Below are 19,062 nucleotides of genomic sequence, written 5' to 3'. Positions count from 1 at the left end.
CCTTCTCAATGAGGGGGAGGTGACAGAAAAAAGGAAAGAATTTGAAACTCAATTTTTAAAATTAATGTTAAAATTGTTTTTACATATAATTGGGGAAAAAATTAAAAGAATGCACAAATGGTGCTTACTGAGTCATACACATAGGTGCCTATCTTATTATAGAAAAATAACAATTCAAAACAGCTCAATCATAAAATGTAGGCTTAAAGTAAAATGGAATCAGTTATGCTAAGTTGACAAACTTATTTCTACTATCTTACAAAGATACTATAACTTATTCTCATTATATCCCTCCCATATGCACACCTCTTTTCAGCTCCCTTTTACATCTTTTCTTCCAGCATTAGAATGTAAATCCCATGAAAGAATGACTGTCATTCTTTCTGTTTGTATTTGAATCCTCAGGGTTTAATATAGTACCAGGCACTTTTTTGTTGTTGTTTAGTCATTTTCAGTCAAGTCTGACTCTCTGTGAATACTTTTAGGGTTTTCTTGACAAAGATACTAGAGTGGTTTGCTATTTCCTTCTTCAACTCATTTTACAGATGAGGTAGCTGAGGTAAACAAGGTAGGTGATTTGTCCAGAGTCACACAGCTAGTAAGTATCTGAGGTCAAATTTGAACTCAGATATTCCCAACTGGAATCAGGCACATGATAGATAAGCTCTTAATAAGTGTTTATTTCATATATATACAATACACATATATACATACAGTATATATACACATATATATATACAATATACATATATATATATACTATATATACACATATATATTCACTCTTTTTTTCCTTATTCTGGATGTTATTTGATTGTCTGTTGAAGGTGATTAAACTTTTCATCTAAAAAAAGTTAAAGAAAATCCCAACCCTAAAGATATGTGTGATTAAGAGAACATTGTAATACTGACTTTGTCCTGTCTCCTCCACTATTATACTCCATAGGGCAACAGATTCAAAGCTGTTTCCCAATTTTGTTCTCCTTTCTAATAAACCAAAAGGTGGTTAGAGGCAACCAATCCAGAGAATTTACAGTATAAAAATTCTTTGGAAAGTTTTCCCCAAGTTAACACTTTTAATTTGGAGAGAAGGGTGATTTAATTTTAGAGAGAAGGAAAGAAGACAGGAAAAAGAACAGAAAGTTACCCATCTGTAGGTCAGTCATTCTGTCATCCCAAAACCAGCTAATTAAAACCAATTTCAGTTTAACTCACTAACAAACCCACAATCAACCATTCTCTCTAAGTTTGTGTCCTTCATCCCAGTAACCTCCCACGAAATCATTAGTCAGTAATTAGTCAGAATTAGGGAATAATTGGAGCAAAAAAAAAAGGATTGTTTTGCTTTCAACCTGCAGGACTGATGTGGTAAAAATGAAATGGAGACCCTATCTGGGTTCAGATCCTGGCTCTGCTACTAACCCTCTGGGTGACCCTGGGAAAATCTCTTCAACTTTTGAGGCCTACTTTTCTTCATCTGCAAAGTCAGGGGAATGGCTAAAATGACCACTAAGGTCTCTTCTAGATCTTAATACATGACACTTCAATTTGCAGCTTTCTCCTTTACTTCACTTAAATCAGGCTTATGCAGCACAAAGTTTAGCCTCCCACCCTACTATAACCTCCTTCCCATTTTGCCACATATCTGATCTAGATGGACTATTCTTCAAAGGTGGGGAACCTATAGTCTCAAGGCCACATGTGGCCTCGAGACCAGAGATTTCCCCCTCCCTGTTAGAATTAAGGAAACTAAGTCTTCCAAAGAGAAAATGAAGTTGCAACACGCGTCTCTGAGTATCATCTCATATCCCTGCACTGAAGCTGAGAAAGCAAGATGCTTTAAAACAAAGCAAAATGGTTTTAAACGTAGTGGCATGATTATTAAGTATGAACACCAGGAAAAAATGGGCTCAAATATGTCAATTAACGGATGCTTCTTCCTCAATGGAAATTTTAACTGAGTTGGTGTGGCTGTGGGGTTATGGCAAGAGTACAGCATGATGTGGTGGATAAAGGGCTGGACCTGGAGTCAAGAAAAGCTGGATTTGAATCTCACTGCAAACACTTATTATCTATGTGGCAAATCACTTACCCTCTCTAGACTCATTCCTTCATCTGTAACATGAATTTGACTCTTTGACTTGTTTAAGATGTCTTCCACCCATCAGTCTATGATCCTGTGACTAGAAAACAAGATGCACATTATAATCCGGCTCTTTTACCAATCAGATATATAACTTCAGGCAATTCACCCCCACCACTCCCCTCTGCCTCTAACCTCAGTTTTCCCATCTGTAACTATATAGGATTGCTACGGTTCCTTAAACTATAACATTCCATTAAACTATTTGTCCACCATATTCTAGAGCCTCCTTTTTTCCATTTCTCAACATCAACCACTGCCAATTCACTATAGCTTTCTATATAATTGTAATTATTTTGAGAATTATATTCTTATATTCTCTAAAGAGAAAATAGTGAACAAACACTGAAAGTAACTATAGCAAAACAAAGGGGCCCTAGAATAAAGAACAGAATTTCCCCTGTCATCTCATTTTAGTTGAACTTATAACTCAAAGACCTACAATTAATACTTTGCTCTGAGTCTGTACCTTCCACCCCTAGCAATCTCCCCCTTCAATGAAAATATTCTACCGATTCTCTGGAATGGGAATGTTGTTCTACCTTAGGTGTGAACCAATCCCTGTCTTTCTTGATCTTCACTGAGTTGCCCTGGTTTTCACAGAGACCGTCCGTTCATTCTGCTCATCATGAAGTTCAACTTCAGGCTTTCTGCATCCATAGAGGCTGCAAGTAAATAAATCTTGACACGTATTAATGCTTAAGAGAAGATGCCAAAAAATCACAAGAGATCAATTGTTTTATTTCTCCTTTCCTTTTGCTCTTATAACTGGCTATTTTGTTAGTACCAGTAACACCTTTGACAACAAATAATGGAGTTTTCAACTAGCCTCCAAAATATTGCATGCCTCAAAAAAAAAAAATATTTCATACCTCTAACTGCAGTTGAGGGACGTTCTATAATGAGATAATTAGCTAATGTAGCTTAATTGGATACGACATAGGGAGATAATGAAGGGGGAAAAATCAAGAAAATTATTTAGATAAATGCACCTAATTAGGAGAGCTAAATTATGACAACTCCATCATAAACACATATGCCCACACAATTTAAAGATAAACTACACATATTTCTTCAGATAAATTCAGATCTTCTTGGTCCTTATCCTGCTTCTGCTCTTCCTGTATTGAAATCTCAAGATATTGAGAAACACAGAAATAAAAATTAGTGAACTGGCTGGCACAATCTCAGACTCACCCAGCTTTCCTTTTCTCCCCTATCATTGCTGCAGGACCAATTTTCTTAGGCAAAGCTACAAAATCTTAAGGTTAGATATTTCCTCCCTTTCTTGGAAAATCTCAAGAGAAAAGCTGTAAGTTAAATCCAAATATTTATATAACAAATAAATATTACTAGACCTTACAAATAGTGGAGAGAATCTTTTTACCCTAACTTATAGCCTATGGCACCTTCTCAACTTTGGGGTCCTTGGCTACCTCCTAGTTTAATGTGCAAGAGTAAGTAACTAATTATGAAAATCACAGCTCAAGTTCCCATTCAGTGCATTATATGTTCAAAGATCAAGTAGAAACCACAAATCAAATAGCAAAATTTAATTTAGATAAACTACTCAGATAATTCATCAGAAAATAAACAAACAACCAAATTCCCACAACCCCAACAATAAAAAAAAAATGGTTACAACCTCTTACAGAGAAGTATTTCCCAAATCCTAAGTCTCGCTTCCTTTTTAGTATATTCATGGCCAACAAAAAAACTGAGTTGCCATCCCACCTCCTTAAAGTTCTTCAAACTAACCCAGCTTCCTGACAGTCCAGACGTCATTTCAGAAGATTCATGATACTCCTGGGGATTTCCCCAATGACTGCTAACTCATCACTGATGTGGGACAGGATTGTTCCTTTGATAGTGAATAAAGCCAATATTATATGTTGTTTTGCCTACTTCACCTAACCTTACTTCCCTCCTCCAATTTATTTTAAGGCTTCTATTAGTCATATAAAAGATTCAATGAATATTTAAGTACTGATATTACTGAATCCTTTACAAGTATTAATATTATGCCCAAAGACCTAAAATGTTGGTGTCTAACTGACAAATGCTTGTGTCATTTTTCTGCTTTTAAGAAGATTTGTGTGGCTTGCCTTATTGTGAGATCCTTAAGGTCTGCAGGCCTATTAATCAATCCCAAATGTCTTTTCTTAGGAGACCCACAATAGTTCAGGACTTAACTGATCCTATTTTAGTTTATCTCTAACAGACCTTACTTGTCCTGTCATCAAGAACTCCAGTAGGATTGCTCTTGCAAAGGCAAAGGACGCATTGGGAGATATTTCAGGTGCCTTTTTTAGGGGTCCAGAAGAAATTTTCTTCAACTTCCAAAAGGTTATTACTTGTTGAAAAAGGACCGCTAGAGAAATTTTGTTATGCCTTATGTAGAAAGGAACACCTAAAAATTTTGCTGAAACCTCAGTTAAGATGGCCCTAAGAACTGAGAGAATCGTGGCAAGTTTTACCTGGAAAAGTTCGGTTTCTCACTAGAGGGGGTAACTTTAAGTTGACCCCAAATCCTAAACTCTTTAAGGGAGAGTTCCATGTGTATGGGTTGAGAAGTGAGGTGAAGGGGAAGGTGGCAAATGATAAATCATTCTCTTTTCTCCTTCTCCTCCTCCTTCTCTCATCTCTCCTCTCTCTCCCCTTCCAATGATAAAGAATTAGAAAACTTTTATAATATGTATACTAAAGAGAAACAAATTGGCCACAACTAAAATGTGTGTGTATGTGTGTGTGAGTCTGCACCCTAAATCCATCACTTCTATGTTTGGAGGTGGGTGGCATGATTCATCAGGAGTTCTCTAGAATTGTGGTTGGTCCTTATGCTGATGGCAGTTCTTAAATCTTTCACAACTGTTTGCTTTAACAACATTGTTATTATTGTTTAAATTGTTCTCCTGGTTCTTCTCACTTTACTCTGTATCATTTCACACAAGTTTCCCCAGGTTTCTCTGAAACCATCCTCTACATCATTTCATACAGCACAGTAATAGGCTAGCAGAATTCGTAACTGTAGGAATAGTATCATTTTTAACCTCATTCTAAGGAAAGTTGTTACTATTGTGTTTTCTAGTCCATGAGCACTTCTTTACATTCTAATTTTGATCCTAAATCACTGGATTGTCCTAAGCTAGGTTTGTCCCAAAATAATGTCTTTAAGATCAAGGTTGGTCACTAGTGTTCATCTATTTTTAGTGTATTTTCAATTATATTATTATAGTTACATATTATATTGTTCTCCTTCATTCTTGTTATTTTGTTCTTTATCAGTTCACACAATTCTTCCTGTGTTTGTATGCATGCAAAATTCCCATATCTTTATGTAACCAAATTTATAAATTTTGTTTCCAATTATTTCTTCCATTTAATTGACTGATAACTACTCCAAAAGAGAGTCACTTTTTAAAAGAATCTATCCTAATGACAAAGAAAATGAGGGAAAGAATTTTTTTAAAGTCCTCCAAAACTATACAATTATAATTATTGTCATATTAAAAATATTTGAAAGGCATGAATTTTCCATTAATGAAAAAGCAGTTTGTTATTGGCAACAACAATCAAAAAAAGTTAGTGCTAGATTCACTCAGTGCTTTCCATTTAAAAGCTGTACATTTCTGGTTTCACAAGACAGTAGTACTTACATTTCATTAGAACAATGACTGGAAATTATTCCATATCCCCTAGTATTCAAGTAAGACCTATAGATAATTCCACTATATCCAATGTTCATAATGTTTACTGAACTTAATGTAAAGTTAAAACCTTTTTCTAAATTCAGATAATAAATACCTCAAAAAGTCTTGTCTCAAAATACCTAAATAGGCTGTTGTTGCTATTGTAGCTTATCTTTCTCCAAGAGGACCAATGACATTACCTGCATGATGTCTTGACTTGTAAGTGAGTTGGGTTTGAATGAGGCAGAACCAGGCAAAGTCATTAGCCCCTCTCTTTCCTTAGAGTACAGTGGCAAGCTAATGGTCAAGATCACTGGCGATGGCCCAGGATGCAGTGGGTGACCTTGGTCTTTCTAAAGTAGGTCTCAGTTTTTTTTCCCCCAGGTCTCAGTTTGCCCACTCAATGACTAAGTGCTGGATAAGGCAAAAGATAACCCAATTTACCATCCCAAAGATATTGATGTGGGCAGGGAAGACCTTCACCTAAATAGGTATGTTTCAACAGAATATCAATTTTGGAAAGGAGTTGATAAGCCATCTATTCCTAACCTTACCTCCCAGAATTCCCCACCCTAACACACTTGACAAGTGGTCATTCAGCCTCTTTCTGAAGACCACCACCTCGTAAGGCAGCATATCCTATGTTTAGATAGTACTACTTGTTAGTACTACTTGTTTTCTTGACATCAGATCTAAGTTTGATACTTTGCAATTTTCATTCTTTCTTCTTCTTTCTGCATGGACCAAACATATTAAGTCAATTTCCTCTTGCACATGGTAACACTTTCCAAATACCTGAAGACAATTGTCATGTCCTTCCCAAATTTTTTCTTCTCCTTCCCCAACTAAAGGCTTCCAAAATGTTGTCATTGCATATAATACTAGTATTATCAGCTAACTATAATGCTTTCAAATATATACTTTCTCAACTCTGATAACAAATGACCAGTCAGCGAGGTTTTGCAACCACTCAACTCCAAAAATACCAAAGAGCTCTCACAGGTTAAAAACAAGAAGCTTTCTTTATTCCATTGAGGGAAAGAAATTAGACACATGTATCAGGGCCCCCTCTAGTAGGAGACCCAAGGCAATGGGACTAAATCTTGATTTATGTATTTGTGGCTAGATAAAGAATCAAACAGTGGTGAGGCACAACAGCAATTTTTTATCCTATTACAGGAAAATTCTCCTATCCGTTCATTTTTAATGTTTAGAATGCCTCCATAACTGATACTAATATATTAGTAATTTTTCTTCCCTTTTTAAGATTATGTTATATGTAGAGCATTGATTCAGTTTGTCATAATATCTGGTTTGGGATTAGCCAGCATGATCTAATTTGGTTGTTGCATTGTGATGCACTTCTCTATTGCAGTCTTATATAATGTTTAGAGATCTGGCCTTGAGGACAGGAAGACCAAGATTTAAATCCCATATTTAACACCTATTAAGCCATCAGAAAATCATTTCATCTCTCAGTGTTCTCAACAGAAGTGTCATACTCATAGCCTTCAGGCCACTTGCCCTCAAAACAGTCAGAAGCAGATTAAAATGTAATTGAGAAATGTTTAACAAAATAAATAAAAATATAACATATATACTATTAATTTGTAGTTTTCTAAGTCAATATATGAAAGACAGGGATCTGTGTCTATTTGAGTTTGACACTACTGCTCTAGGTAGCTCTATAAGTCACAGAGGTGCCAAATATGAATTATTAGAGGGAATTTCCAAGCCAATAAAATCACAAATCTAGTCCAAAGCCCCCCCCCCCAAAAATGGTTTATGGTATGGATCTAAACCCATTGATCATCATGCTGATATCCAATTTTCCCAAAAGATTTTTTTGAATAATCATTCCATTCCCTAATGATTTTTGAAATATGGAATCACTATTCAATAACTCAAATCCTAACTTCTTATAATAGCTAGTTCTATTTATGAGTTCCCTCATCTATATTAATGAAATACTTCTCTATTTTTTCCTATGATAGGACAGTTTCATAATTATCATTTTATAGTACATTTTGAAATGTTTAGAATGTATCCTCCTTTACTCATTCTCTTTTTCATATATCTTCTTGGTATTCTTCCTTATCCACTTTTCTATATAATTTTTTGTTATAAGCTAATCAATTTCCACAAAATAGCCTGTTGGAAACTTCATTGGTTTTGCAATAAACCTATAAATGAACTGAGAAAGTATTGTCATTTTTACTCTATGTACATAGCTTCACAATGAGCAAGTCCTAGTCCTCAGTTAGTTCAGTTCTTCCTTGATTTCCATCCAAATCATTTTGAAGTTCCCTCCCTAAAAGTCACCTGTATGTCTTGATAAATTCCCACCCTGAAATATGATAAATTTCACCATTATTGTAAATTGAATTTCACTTTCAATCAGTTTCTATTTATTTTGCATCTGCGGTACACAGAAATGCAGATTGCTTTTGTAGATTTATATTCTAGTCTGTCACTTTGCTAAAGTAATTTATTACCTCTCTTGATAATTATTCTGAGCATCGAATTTTTTTAAAATTTATGATCATGTCATTTGAAAAGAGAAATAATTTAATTCCTTCATTGTCAATACTTATTCTTTTCATTTATTTTTTGTGTTTTATTGCTACTATTTACATTCCTAAGACTGTTGAATGAGCGTGGTGAGAGTAATAATGATAATAAATAATTACAATAAACTAACATATTGTACTTACTATGTGCCAGATACTGTGTTAAGTGCTTTACAAATTTTCTTATTTGATCCTCAAAACAGCCTTGGGAAGTAGTTGCTATTATTGTCCCCATTTTACAGATGAAGAAACTGAAGCAAACAGAGGCTAAGTGACTTGCCCAAGGTCACACAGCTAGTACGTGTCTGCAGGCAGATTTGAATGAATGTCTTCCTTATTCCAGGTCTAGGGCTCCACCCTCTGCTCTACCTCCCTGCAGTTTTAGAGGGAACATTTGTAATGTTTTGTATTTGCCTATAATGTTAGCTCATACTTCCAAACACATACTTTTTATTCTTTTTACAGATGTTTCTATTCATGTATGTTTTAGTATTTTGGATTAATTTCCCTGTAAAGCAATCTTCAGTTATTTAGTGTTTCCTTGTCTTCCCCTACATTCTCTGAAACTTATGGGCCAAAAGAAGGCAGCAGTAAAGAGGTCTCCAGGAAGACCAAGTATTAAAAGAGAAGTTACCACGGGGCAGGTGTTTGTCACACTCTGGCAGGCCTCTCTCTGACTGGTGTTGTGAAACTTCTTATGTTCAGGAAGAAATGTGTAGAAATGTGCCCAGTTGGTCTCTCAGTCAATCAATAAGCACTTATTAAGTGCACTGAGGAAAATATCCCCAAGCACTTCACAATCTATGAGAGGACACAACATGCAAACAATTATTTACATGCAAGATATATACAGAGTAGATGCCTTCAGAGGGCTTTCTGTGGACAGCCTGATGAAACAGCACACACCCAGGTTCACCCTTGATTTGCAACCTGGGGAGTTGGGGAGAAGCCATGAGATAACATAAGCTGATTATACTGAGATGATATGAGCTGATTGCCTTAAGATAATTTATTTTAGCTTTCATCTTAACACTGAGAGTGTTCAGAAACCCTCCTCTACCCAAATGACCTTTGGGTGCCTCCCCACTGAAAGAAGAGAGAGTAGGGAGGATTGGAAAATTAAACCCTAAGAAAATTTCAGTTGCTTAACTGCAACTGCTTAGGATGTTAACCTGATTACATTTTTACTTTAGAGTTCCAGTAAATAAATTACATCTAATCCATATGCTAACTGAGTGAATTCCTTAGGGATAGGCAAGGAAAGCAAGATGGAGTCTCTAACTGGGTAGGGGCTAGAGCTGTCATAGTAAGTTATGCTTTACTGGGAATTCATCCACAGCTGCAAGATAGAAATGCAGGACCTGAGGCATTAGCCTACTTAACTTTATCAAAACTGAACTCATAGGGGGCAACTAGGTGGATAGAGCATTGGCCCTGGAGTCAAGAGGACCCGAGTTCAAATGTGACCTCAGACACTTGACACTTACTAGCTGTGTGACCCTGAGCAAGTCACTTAGCTGCTATTGCCCAGCCCCGCCCCACCCCCAGAAAAACTGAACTCATGCCCCCCCAAAGCCTCTCTACTTCTGAATGTCCCTATTCCTATCAAGGACACTACATCCTTCCTCAGGCTGGCAGCCTAGGTGTCATCCTCAAACTCCTCCCTCTCTCTTATTCCTTCATATCCCATCTGTTGCCAAGGCCTCTCCATTTTACCTTTTCAACATATCTCACATATGCCTCCTTCTCTCCTCTGCAACCACCCTGGTGCAAATCCTCATCAACTCGTGCCTGGACAAGAGCAATAGCCTGCTGTGGGTCTCCAAGCCTTCCTCCTGCCGATCCATCCTCCATTCAGCTGCCTAATTAGCATTCCGAAAGCACAAGTCCAACCCCATCACTACCCTACTCAATAAACTCTGGTGGCTCCCTGTCATCTCCAGGATCAAATATAAAAATCCTTTGTTTGGCATTGAAAGCACTTGACAACCTTTCTACCTTTCCAATCTTCTTACACTTACAATCCCACATACTCTTCAATCTAATGACATTCTAATAGCATCTCCCCCACCCTCAACTCCACCCCCCTCCCCTTGCTATTACTCAAATAAAATACTCAGTCTCCAGATTCCAGGCATTTTCACTGGCTGTTCTCCATGCCTGGAATGTTTTCCTTCATCTCTACTTCCTGGCTTCCCTGGTTTCCTTCAAATCCTAGCCATAGAGGGAGTCTAATGAGACAAGGCCTGGGAGTTATTCTGTTCTATCTATCTAGATGATCTTAAGAAAAGAACAGAAAGAGGGAGGAACTGTTGAAAATGTACAGAAAGGTTAAGGAAAATTATCTCACATAATGAGGGTGCACAAGTGGATATCTGTGTAAACAAGGATGATGGGGGTAGAGGGAGTAGATGACACTGGAATCTTACTCTCATCTGAACTGGTCAAAAGAAAGAAGAATACAGAAGGGGAGGGAGGAAGAGGGGAGAGAAAGGGAGAAGGAGAGAGAGAGAGAGAGAGAGAGAGAGAGAGAGAGAGAGAGAGAGAGAGAGAGAGAGAGAGAATTGGATGCAGAAAAACATTTTACTCAACAGAACAATAGGAGAGGAAAGGGAGAAAAGGGAGGAGGAAAAGGGAACTAGAGGGAAGACAGATTAAGGGAGGAATCAGTCCTAGGCAAAACAAATTCTAAGAATGTACAAAAATATTTATGGTTCTTTTTGCAGTGGCAAAGAATGGGAATCTGAGAGGGTGCCCATAAACTAGGGAATGGCCAAACACATTATGATCTATAAATATGATAGATACTACTGTGCCAAATTCTTCTGAACATAATGACCAACCAGATGACTATTAATGAAACATGCTAACCACTCCCTGATAGAGAAGTAAAAGACTCAGAGTGCAAAATGAGGCATAATTTTCCTTAATGTGGCCCATATGAATGTTTCTTTTAATTAGCCCCAGGTTTGTAATGGGTTTTATTTTTCTTATGCTCTCCATTGGGGGTGGGGTGGATCGTGGCTGACTGAAACAAAGCATCTTTAAATAAAGCATAGGACTGAACGTGTCAAAAAAAAGTATATTGGTACAATTCAATCTTCAAGCACCACACAGAGATTTGGACAGGTATAGTATAGTACCCTTCAGTCCCTGCTTTAAGCCATGTCTCTAGTCCTGGAAGACTTAACCCTTTTGGGTCCAGAACGTCCTCCTTGGAGCTCCACTGTCCTGACCGCTGGGTATCCTACCGTATCTAAGCAGACTCCAGATTTACTTTACTCCCAGGCCTTCTTTTTTTCCTGCTACCTTGCCCCCAAATCAGGCCCCATGCCCTAGATATCTTAAGTATTTCATGTCTGGAACTTCTAATCTGGAGGTCCACTGCCCGCTGTCCTGACTGGAGGATACCACACACAAACCTCCAAACAATACACACCAACCTCCCCTTTTCAGTTCTGAAAACATAATCAACTCAATATTGCCATTGCTACTCAAAAGGATGTGCTAATCTATTCCCCTATGGTTCTGCTCACCATTTTTATACCTTTCTAAACCACAACCATGGCCATCACATTCCTATTTGTGTAGGAAGGAAAATTTTCAGAGAAAATATAAGCAGAGAAATAAAGACCAACAGAAAGGACTTCTGTCTGAGAAATTAGCACAGATCAACAGATAAATCTAACTGTCTGACCAAGACAATACATACATAGTTACCAAGAGAGAAGCACCAACATCTGGGTTTTTCAAAGCCAGAGGGCTCCTTAATGGCTACCCAGAGTCTCATCTGGTCAAATCACAACACTCTTTCAATGAGTGAGCCCCAAAGCAAAATGCTAACCTCAGAGTATGTGTATATGTATATGAATGTGTATATGGATGTGGATGTGGATGTGGATGTGGATGTGGATGTGGATGTGGATGTGGATGTGGATGTGGATGTGGATGTGGATGTGTGTATACCTTTTTTAGAGCCCGAGGGCATCACAACCCTCAGTGCCTAATTAGAAATTAACAAAAGGTGTGAAAACCTTTCCACAAGCAAGCCTCCCCTAAGCAAGCTTCCCTTAATGGACTCCACCTGAGGCCTATTAATGGGTGAGGAAGATCTCATATGCCATTAACATTACAGAGGGGGATGGGGAGGAGGAGGAGGAGGAGAACAAAACAACAGAAAGAGGAAGAACATGAACAAGAAGAACAAAAAGAGAGGAAAGAAGAAGGTCACGTAGCAACCACTTAATAATGCATTTTCCATTCCTTCATCTAATGATAATCCTGTAGTTATTATTTTTCCCTTGTGGATATGATTTTTATACTCATTATTTTCCTAGTATTAAACCATTCAATCAGAATTAAAGTGTACATATCAGTGAAGATGAAGAACATTTGAAGAAATTGGAAAAGGATATATGAATCCAAAATTTTTATATCCACCTAAACTCAGTATGCTATATGAAGGTGAAAGACATTTGTGAAATATTTGGACTTTGAAAATTTCATAGAGAAACATATGTACTTCTTTTTTTGTTGTTTTTTTTCTTGAAACATATGTATTTCAAGGAAGTCTTTGAACCCCAAGAAAATCTTTAACTGAAAAAAGATAGGCATGTACAACAATTCCTATTTCTCAAATAAGTGTGTGAAAACCTTTAAAAACTGCATTTTCCAAGTAATATTTTTGCAAGGGTGTTTCAGATATAGTGAGGGGATATTAATAGGTCAGAAATCCCTGCTCAATTGCTTTTCTCTCAAGCTTATAGAGGAAATTACAGAGGGGACAGGTAATAGCAAGAACCAGGCCGTTAACGTGTCAGATGAAGTAAAAGCGAATATTGAGTTCCTGTTACTCCTTTACAAAGTGTGAAAAAGTCTTCCCTGATGCAACTTGAGCGTAGTTTACTATTTGGCTGGCTGAATGTGGGCCACACCCCTGGTAGCTTTGAAAATGTAACTTGATAACTCTGAAGACAACTAAATTGGTAGAGGTAGCTCCAAGGAGTGGGAGTCTTGGTAGAAAAAAAAGGGAGCCAACAGTGGATTCAAGAAACAGTAAGTTCTGATGGGCAGGAGTTAAGCAACAGAAAAGAGGGCATTGAACCCAGCTGAGTAACCAGCCCAGCAGAGACTCTGTGTCTAGTAGTGCCCAATTTAAGTAGGACCCATAAGAAGAAAAAACACATCAGGATCTGACCCTGTGGTGCCAGAGGTATGAGTTGCCTTGATCATATGTGTACCTTATTACAGCATTATCCTGGATTCCTTTCTCTCCCTCACTCCACATTTGCCAAGTCTTGCAAAGTATGTTGTCACAACATCTCTTGCAGCCTCAAGGCCAAAGGTTCCCACCCCTGGGATTGACCCCTTCTCTCCACTCACATAGTACTGCTTTACTTCATTCCCTCGTCACCTCTCACCTAGATTATTGCAATAGCCACTCTGCTTCCAATTTCTGACTATTACACATTGCAACGAAAATAATTTTAAGAGCAAGTCTGACAATGTGACTCCCCTACTCAATGAACCACAGTGGCTTGCTATTGGCTCTAGGATAAAATATAAATCCCACTGTTTAGCCTTATAGTTCTTCATAACATAGTCTCAATCTGTTTTTTCAATCTCACTGAAAATTACTCCCCTTCTTGCATTCTGTGCTCCAGGCAAACTGACCTCTTCTCTGTTCTTCCCATGTGATCTCCATTCTTTGTATCTTTGCAGTAACTGTCCTACATACCTGGAATATATTCTTTCCTTCGGCCCATAAAATCTTTCTCTTCCTTTAAGATCAATCAACAAGTCAGTCAGTCAATAAGCATTTATTAAATATCTACTGTGTACCAGGAAGCTAGGTGGTTCAGTAGATAGAGTGCTGGGCCTGGAGTCAGGTGAGTTCAAATCTGGCCTCAGACATTTACTAGCTGTGTGACTGTGGGTAAGTCACTTAACTGGAGAAGGAAATGGCAAACCACTCCAGTTTCTTTTCCAAGAAAACCCCATGGACATTATGGTCCACAGGGTCATGAAGAGATGGACAAGACTGAATAACTGAGCAACATTATATGCCAGGAACTGTGCTAAGCAATGGGGATACACAAAGGGGCAAAAGACAGTCTCTGCCTTCAAGGAATCCTAATGAGGGAGAAAATAAGCAAATACATATGTACAAACAAGCTATACACAGACTAAATAGAAAATATTTAACCGAGGGAAGGTACTAGAATTAAAGGGGGTAAGAAGGGCTTTCTGTGGAAGATGAGATTTTAGTTAGGACTTGAAGGAAGCCAGGAAGCAAAGAGATGAGGGAGAGCATCCCAGACCTGGGGGACAGCCACAGAAAATGCCTGGAGACAGAGACAGACAGAAACAGAGAGAGAGAGAGGAGAGGAGGAGGGAGAGGGAGCTAGAGAGGTCTGTATCCACTACATCCAAGAGTACCTGGTAGGGAGTAAGGTATAAGAAGAATGGAAAGGTTGGGGGAAAGAAGAGGTTATGAAGGGCTTTGAATGACAAATAGAGGATTTTATATTTGACTCTGAATGTGACAGGAAACCACTGGAGTTTATAGAAAAGGGTGGTGACATAGTCAGGTCTTACCACTTGAGGAAGATCACTTTGGCAACTGAGCAGAGAATGGACTAGAGTGGAGAGAGACTTAAAGGCAGACCCATCTGCAGGCTATTGGAGCAGTCCAAGGGTGAGGTGAAGAGGGTCTGCAGGCACCAGGGTGATGGCAGTATCAAAAGGGAGAAGGGAGCATATTCCGGAGATGTTGGGAAGGTGAAATCAACAGGACTTGGCAACAATTTGGACATGGGGTGAGGTGGGGTGAGAGATCATGAAGACTCAAGGATGAAACCTAGGTTGTCACAGCACTTCACATCACAACCTAGTTTGTGAGCCTGGGGGCCTTTGACGTTAATAAGAAAAGCTTTAATGGAAAAAAATAATAGTTCAGTTTTAGACCTGTTTATTTTAAGATGGATATTGGACATCCAGTTTGAGACGTCTGAGAGGCAGTTGAAAAGAGACCAGCAGAGAGGTTAGGGTAGATTTGTGAATCATTAAACACAGAGATATTCATTATGAGAGCTGATGAGTTCTCCAAGTGACGTAGTTAGTATAAGAGAAGGAAAGAACAAGCACCATCTTCTGCATGAAGTTCTTCCTAAGCTTTGAGTATAAAAATACTCAAAAAAAATAAAATAGATAAAAAGGCTGTCTTTTTCAAAGGAAAAATCAGACAGACCATTAAAGAACTATTCTGCAAAAAAGCATCAAGTCAGATGGAGTCACAAGCAAGTCCTACCAAAGTTTTAGAGGAAAAAGCAGTTCCTGTGCAACGTATCCTCTTTCTAAACCTAAAGAAAGATAATATTAAATAAATCTTGGTCGAGGCCTCACCCTGGTCCACAAGGCAAACTCAGGAAAAGAAAGACAAAAGGATTTTATTAGTGCATCAAGGCAGTAAGTAAGCAGTTGGGTATGGCCTCCCTCATTCAAACTGTGCACTGCTTTTTATAGATAGAAGTAAGCAATTTCCATACAAGGGCAAATGTATGTTGATTAGTACACATAATTATGAGGGAGATGGGATTAGTGCTCATAGGCAAGGGTATTTCCGGACTGCCATCTCCTGAAGACTGACTGAATATGTACTCAAAGTCTAAACATGGTTTATAAAAGGGAGTTGATCAGACTGACTGCACAAGTAGCTGGCTTTGCATAATGGCAGGTGGCAGCATTCTGGACAAACAGAAAAAGAAAATCGTAGGCCACTATCTTTAATGAATACAAATACAAAAATATTAAATAAAATTCTTGCAAATAGAATAGAAATATTCTGTTATGACCTAGTGATAAGAATGCAAATGTCTTTTGCCAAGTCATTTGTCTTCTTTTTATTGGTAGGATATTTTTTTTCCTCATCAGTAAAATACTAAAATTTAACAATGTGTTTAAGAAAATAAAATCTTGAATTTTTCTAAGATGGATTTTTTCTATTCATACATTGTTGATTGTTTTCTATAATTCTAGAACATTTTCTGAAATGATTCTCTGGACAATGGCTCTCAGATTCATAGAAGAATAGCACCTTAGAACTAGAAGGGGCCATCTAATCCACTGCCTAAAACAATACAATCCTCCTTGCCTACCTGGTGTGTCTGCATGTTTTCCAGTTCTTTTCCTAACTGAGGTATTTTCTGAGCTTGTTTTTCCCCTTTGTCTATTTTGTCTGCAATTTCGTTTTCCACTATAGTCAATCTATTGTTAGTTGTATCTATTGATTTTGTCTGCTTTTCTATTACAGTCTTGATATTAGTCTTTTTTTTTCATTACATCATCCTTTAGTATCTTTTAAATTTTTGCTTCACTCTCTCCTGTGGTTTTTTAAAACTTCTACAAGCTCTTTTGTTTTTTTTATAATTTCATTAATAGCATTCATTCTTACTTAACATCTTTAAATGTGTCATTTATTCATTGTAAGATGTCTCTCAGGATAGACTGCATTGGTTTTTTCATCTGTATTGCTTCTATTACTTAAACTTTAAATTGCAATATATATTTGTTAAAACTATTTGTGTTCTTTATATAGCTTATTTTTTTATTTCTATTATTTTGTGTAGGTTTTTATTCTCTTTGATGTTTCTATTGTTGTTTTTTAGGATAATGTGAGGAATCTCATTCTGTTGGAAACTTTTATTCCATAATCTAAACTAGAAAGTCCCTTCTTAGATCATTCTAATTTAATGGGGGGAGGAGGGGAATTCCACAACTTCTTACCTACTTTATTTAAAGTTCTATAACCTCTTCTCCGCAGATGCCCTGGTTCCCAGCTTTCTCATTGTCTTACCTTTCCTTATTTAAAAAAAAAAAAAAAACCTGACATTTGGATCAAATCATTGACACTGTTACATAAATAATTATATGTTAATGGGCTATGGTATTTGCATGTCAATAGTAAACCAAGGCTTAAAGCAAAAGAACAAATTTTTAAAGGTAGGATTTCAGGTATAGGACCTGGTGGATCTATTTTTTAAATGAAGGTCTTCTTAAATTCTTTAAAACATATGTGATTGGGATGGGAAGTAAATCTTGTCCTGGAGAAAAGCCTTTTATCATTCCCCTCTCCTACCTCTCTGGGGTTGGATTATGTACTATCTGCCTCTCACTGCTTATTGGTTCCAACTACCCTGGTCCTTTCTCATTAAACTATAAAATCATAGATTGAGAGTTGGAAAGACCTGAGAAATTAGATGATGAAATCCCTCATTTTATAGATGAGAAAATTGAGGCTGTGATTTGCTCAACATTACATCAGTCATAAGTAGAATACCCAAGATTCCAACTCAGGGCCTCTGACTCTAAATTCAATACTATCCATACTGTCAAGCTTCCTCCCCTTGGACTAAATAACCAATAATCTGGGATCATCAGAATGGAAGAAATCAGATGGCAATTTGGTCAAAGATATGACATGCTATATCTTCTACAATGCTGTTTCTTTCTCTCCAAAATAGATTAATAAAATTTAAGGGGCAAATAACAAAAAAAGTCAGGTCTTCCAGTAGTTAAAAATTTTTAATCCTATACACTTTAGAAATTTCTAGTGTTTCCTAATATATTTAAACTATGTTTCAACACTTCAATCAATCTCTGATCTCATCTATTTGGATATACCTAACAATGATGCTGATGGCAGGTTATTTATTCCTGCCCACCCAATGAAATTCTTCTGAACATCTTCCTATAAAGTGGACAGGGTGAGTCTCCCTGTGTCTAACTTAAAGGAAGATACGGAGAAGAATTTCCTTGGGGGTGGGGACTATGTTCTACAGTGATGTTTCTTTCTCTCCAAAATAGATTAATGAAATTTAAGGGCAAATAACAAAAAAAATGGATTTTTACCATATTTGCTGGGATGCTAGTATAGATTAGAGAAATACACTACATATTAGGAAGCAGAGGCAGAGCAGAGAGCTCTGGTCCAGTAATCACAGAAGTTATGAATGGAGCCATAGGAAAAGAGATTACCAAGTCCTTTATATTAGCAATGGTAATACTGATTTGATTATTGTTCCTTGTTAGGTAGCATCGTAGAGTGGATAGAGAGCTAACCTTAAAGTCAGGCTACTTGGCTATAAGTTACTTGAAGTCAGTACACACTTGGCTGTATGGACCTATGCAAGTAATTCAATCAATGTCCAAGTGTTTTTCGAAAACCTGTAAGACTTAGTTGTAGAGAAGTTTATGACCTGCAGAAGTAGAAGGAATTTCCTCACCTGGGAATTCCCTAGGCCAATATAATCACAGGTCCAGTTCCTACCCCCTATCCCTCAGCAAGTGGTTGAAAGCAAATGGGGTAGGGAGAGGTGGGGAGGAGAGGAAGAGACCAGCATGATAGCAGGGCAGACAGCAAGATTCCCATGCTGGGGAGACCCTGGCATCCTGGTGGATGGCTTCCAGATGACAGATGGCATAGTAAGCAAGGACCCAGGATTACCTTTGTGCATTTTTTTTTACTATTGACCTCTGAAATCCTTTGATGGCTTCTAACACCTCTTCTGACTAGTTTCTATTATTCTAATCCAATCCCCTAATTTCACAACCAAGGAAACTGGGACCTAGAAAGGTGATGTTACCAGCCAAAGGTTACACA

At 37.6% G+C, this 19,062-nt stretch overlaps 1 long non-coding RNA gene across 1 annotated transcript in view; it reads right to left on the bottom strand.

The window, feature by feature from the left end:
• LOC138147220 (uncharacterized) overlaps positions 1 to 10,335 on the bottom strand; it is a 36,501-nt gene extending 26,166 nt beyond the window's left edge. The window contains exons 1-3 of the long non-coding RNA XR_011164736.1: positions 10,119 to 10,335; positions 2,686 to 2,808; positions 2,093 to 2,183 (exon numbers count right to left, since the gene is read on the bottom strand). This is a non-coding gene — a long non-coding RNA (uncharacterized lncRNA). The remainder of the gene's footprint in view (positions 1 to 2,092; positions 2,184 to 2,685; positions 2,809 to 10,118) is intronic.
• Positions 10,336 to 19,062: the final 8,727 nt, after the last annotated feature.

The sequence above is a fragment of the Petaurus breviceps genome, unplaced genomic scaffold, assembly GCF_028583685.1.
Source record: "Petaurus breviceps papuanus isolate PSGF00001 unplaced genomic scaffold, PetGlider_PUasm1.0 90779, whole genome shotgun sequence".
Taxonomy (NCBI): Eukaryota; Metazoa; Chordata; class Mammalia; order Diprotodontia; family Petauridae; genus Petaurus; species Petaurus breviceps.
This window is presented reverse-complemented; position numbering and strand designations above follow the sequence as displayed.